The following is a 5000-nucleotide window of genomic DNA, read 5'->3' on the forward strand; positions in this document are numbered from 1 at the left end:
AAGTTGTTCTTACTGTCAAAGTGAAAAGGTCGAATCAATTTATAGCCACGCGAAAAATACACTCTCACCTATCTCTATATATTTATAGATACAGATATGCATATATATATACGACTTCTCTGTGTGTGTGTGTGTTTGTGTAGGCAAAAACCTATGTATTATAGAGTTCTGTTTGTGATGGGGTCTAGCGGCTTTTGTCTGTATGTATGTTCTGGCATGTGAGAAGCCACAGTAGATAATATAGGGCTAAGAAATAAGCTCTAAAATTCTCAATCCCGTTTGACAGGACTTCGCCTTTCAAAGGTGATTGTGGTGAACCGCCACGCTGTCTGTCTCACCCCAAATTCCCGTTTCTGAGAGTGACTATTTTTAGAATGTCACTGCGCTGTCCAGAACGCTTCCCTTGCACCCGTAAGTTGTTCTTACTGTCAAAGTGAAAAGGTCGAATCAATTTATAGCCACGCGAAAAATACACTCTCACCTATCTCTATATATTTATAGATACAGATATGCATATATATATACGGCTTCTCTGTGTGTGTGTTTGTGTGTGTGTGTGTGGGGGAAAAAACCTGTTGATTGTAGAGTTCTGTTTGTGATGGGGTCTAGCGGCTTTTGTCTGTCTGTATGTTCTGGCATTTGAGAAGCCACAACAGATAATATAGGGCTAAGAAATAAGCTCTAAAATTCTCAATCCCGTTTGACAGGACTTCGCTTGCAGAGGTGATTGTGATGAACCGCCACGCTGTCTGTCTCTGTCTCGCGATTCACCCCGGCGAAGCCGGGTATTCCTCTAGTAATACATATATATGTTTTTGGAATCAGGAACCGACAAGAAATAAGATGAAATTGTTTTTACATCGATTTTGGAAATTTTATTTTAATCATAATTTGTATATTTTTAATTTTCAGAGCTTGTTTTTAATCCAAATATAACATATTTATATGAATTTTGGAATCAGAAAATGATGAAGAATAAGATGAACGTAATTTTAGATCATTTTATAAAAAAAATATTTTTAATTACAATTTTCAGATTTTTAATGACCAAAGTCAATGAATGTGTAAGCCTCCAAGCTGAAATGCAATACCAAAGTCCGGCCTTTGTCGAAGATTGCTTGGCCAAAATGTCAATCAATGTTATTGAAAAATGAGGGTGTAACAGTGCCGCCTGAACTTTTACAAAAAGCCGGATATGACGTCATCAAAGACATTTATCAACAAAAAAAAAGGTTCGGGGATATCATACCCAGAAACTCTCATGTCAAATTTCATAAAGATCGATCCAGTAGTTTACTTTGAATCGCTCTACACACACACACGCACAGACAGACACACACACAGACACACATACACCACGACCCTCGTCTCGATTCCCCCTCTATGTTAAAACATTTAGTCAAAACTTGACCAAATGTAAAAAGGCAATGCCAACATATCTTGCACGCGTGGCAAAACGTGCTGCACCATTCCAGCCACTAAAGCCGGCGAACCGTGTCTGTCACATGCAGTGGCAACTTTATGTAGCTCTGGACAGCGTGACACCACGCCCCTGTAGATTGTCAGATGTCGACGCCTCTTTGTCGAGACGGGCTTGACAGGGTGCACGTGCACAACAGGAGATGGAGGGCGAGTTTGGTTTGTGTGTTGGATGTCTGACCTGAATTTGGGACGCTGTCATAGATCCAGGGATTTATCAATCAGGGAGTGCGCGCGCGTGTGTGGGTGAGTGTGTGTGTGTGGGTGGGTGGGTGGGTGTGTGTGGGTGTGTGTGTGTGTGTGTGTGTGCGTACATTTTTATTTTACCAAATTAACTACTGACATTCAAAGAAAGCTGAATATAAAACGAAAAACGTTTCTTTAAAGTTCTGTCCGCTAACAAACATATCGCAAAAACACAAAGCAAACACAGAAAATAAAGACTTAAATCAGGATTTTGCAAGCTTAACTGTGGCAAATCGACTTTTCTGATCGCGAGCCAGTCACATTTTAACAGTGAGTATGGAAGACTGACGCTGGCGCCTTCAAGTTTATGTCGACAAGAGACGGAGTTGTGAAATGTTGCGTTAACGGACAATGTCTTTGTTTTGTGTGTTCCCTGCTTTTCGAACGCAGCGGGGATGCTGGAGCTTCAAGTATGGAAGTGAAGTTCACTGACACCTCTATGTATAAGTGTGTTGGCAAGGGATTATTACATATTCTGGCTAGACTTTCATCTTTTTGTAGTTATTGAACATAATGAAAGAAAGAAATAATAAAAGAAATAATGAAAAAAACCAGTGGGAATGATAACACCGCGCTATCGACTCAAATAATGAAGATAGAAACAATGTCTGCTCTTAATCTTAGACCTTGACGCCTACGTATTTAGGTGGTCTGCAGCATTATCACTCACTAGCTGTTGTTCACTTTAGACCACTACGTCTTTCTGTCGACAACTCACAAGGGCCAGAATAGATGAAATGTTCTAGAACTGGACGGCGCCTTTCGTTTGTTTGTTCCTTCCTTTTCTGGTGCGCAGCGGGGCTGCTGGTGCTTTAAGTAATTGAATGAGTGTTTGGCTTTGATGTACGCTGACGCCTGTTGGCTTATGTTTGGGCTCAGTTCTGTTCTGAGAATACGTTGAAGGCAGACTCTACCTCGTAAAAACTGTTCGTCTCACTGTCTCAGATGTAGCCAGGCTTTTACAGGGGATAAATAGGACCATCCCTCCTCTTGGTCAAAAGTACAAAAACAAAAAAAGCTTGGGTCCTCTTTGGGCACAGTGGTACTTGTTTTGATGACTCAATTTCGTAAATACTACCAGTCGCGTTTTTAGATTTAAATTTAAAAAACACCTCAAATTCACTATCAGTTTAAACCTGTATTAACTAGTCAGGGGACTGATAGTTGGTACGTGATTGTCCAATTGGAGAGATGTTCGTATACCATGTAACAACCTTGCCAGATCTGAGACGGTTTTCAGGGCCTTTAATTAAAAGACATTGCACAAGTTGCCGCTGGCTGTGGATGAGAAATGTAATCCGAAGCGTGTCACCAGAGACTCCTTGCCGCACGTGCAACATTCCGTGTTGTAAACCGTCCGTCAGTTTCTGTGTCACCTTGCACCGCGCCAGCTGCTGAGAAGAAGGGCTTGGCAACCAAACCAAAAATACAATTATCAAAGGAAAAAAAGAAGACATTGTTGTGGTTAATGCAACATGTTTCACCCCTCACCATTCCCTTCCCCTTCTCCTATTGGTTAAGTGGGTAAGCTAAAACCTTCATTTCATAAAATATGTTTACACAAAAAAATTCGGAGGGTTTCCCGAACGCTCAGCCGTGGGCAAAGTCCACAGTTTCTCTTCTTCTCGTATGTCGTGCGTTGCGCATTTAAAAAAACCAAATGATGTGTATTTGATTTTGTTGTTGTGGTGGTGGTCTGATCTGTATAATGCCGCAGATTTGAATCGTGCAACCCGCCAATTAAAACTATGTTTCTTACCGTGTAAACCGGTCTGGTGTATACCAAAACAGATCAGTTGAATGCAGTAAAACTGAATGGTGTAACCCGCAACATTCCTCACCCTGCCAACCATCTTGAAAACCCGACACAGAGGTGTCCAGACTTTTGCATTGGACACGAGCTTACGTTTTACCCAGTCATATTTCCAACATTCAGCAATCTGCCTGCTCTTTTCTTCAGACTGAAATGGTATATAGCTGGTTTCACATTGACATTGGCGTCAGTTGCCACATTAAATCAACAAATACATCCCACTACACACCTGGAGTAGCCAGGCCAATGATTTTTAGTATGTTTGCAAGTAGACGGATGCTCCTATACGTTGTAAAAGCTGCATACGAAGCATTCATGGCGTTGACTTTGAGTATGTGTTAAAGTGAAAGAACGCTCGTACCTCTCACTTTACGCTCACGCGTAATCACCATTGTTCTCTTGTTATCTATACATGTAAAAGCTACGACGAATCTGTAAAGGCCCACTCCGCCTCCAGTAAACTACCAGTTTCCAATCACAGACTCCGCCAGGCTTTTACATACAGTACAAACAATCTGTTCTTAGAACTCGTAGCGCTAAGGTGCTCTCAATAGAGAGCGAGCAATTTTCAAAGAATGTATTTTGCGTGGATGTATAGGTATGGATCGGAAGGTGTCGATAAGGCGCTAGACATAACTTTACAAAATCTAAACAGTAAATTGACAGCATGTGAAATAAAAGTTGTTAAAACACGAATATTGTTTTGTATGATTAAGACAAAATCAGTACAATTAGAGTGCGGAAAGTTCACATGATGTTTTACGAGAGAAGACATCTATCTATGTATAAGCTTGGGCACTACACGATACAGATCAGAAGTATAATCCGCAGCGTGTCACCAGACACCATTAGATGCACGTGCAATTTGCCGCTCTGTAAGCCATCCGTCACTATGTCACCCTGCACCCTACAACAGCTGCAGAGGACAAGGGTTTTGTCTGGTCTAAGAAATAATGACACGAGGGTGCGAAGAGTCGGACAAAGGTATAATATGTGAAGGAGGAGAGAAGATGTGGGGGAAATGGGGTATGGGGCGAGGGGGGTGGAAAACAACCGCTTGTACCGCTGATGATGATGATGATGATGATGATGATGATGATGATGATGATGATGATGATGATGATGATGATGATGATGATGATGATGATGATGATGATGATGATGATGAGGGGGAGGAGGAGGAGGAGGAGAAGGAGGACGAAGTCGACAACGACGACGGTGACGAAGATGATGACTAGAAAGAGGAGGAAGAGGACGACGACGACGACAACGAAGATGATGTTGACGAATATCATGAGGAGGAGGAGGCCGAGGGGGAGAAGGAGTGGGACGACGACGACGACGACGACGATGATGATGATGATGATGATGATGATGATGATGATGATGATGATGATGATGATGACAACGAGGAGGAGGAGGAGGAGGAGGAGGAGGAGGAGGAGGAGGAGGAGGACGACGA

The sequence above is a fragment of the Littorina saxatilis genome, linkage group LG1 (assembly GCF_037325665.1).
Source record: "Littorina saxatilis isolate snail1 linkage group LG1, US_GU_Lsax_2.0, whole genome shotgun sequence".
NCBI classification, from domain to species: Eukaryota; Metazoa; Mollusca; class Gastropoda; order Littorinimorpha; family Littorinidae; genus Littorina; species Littorina saxatilis.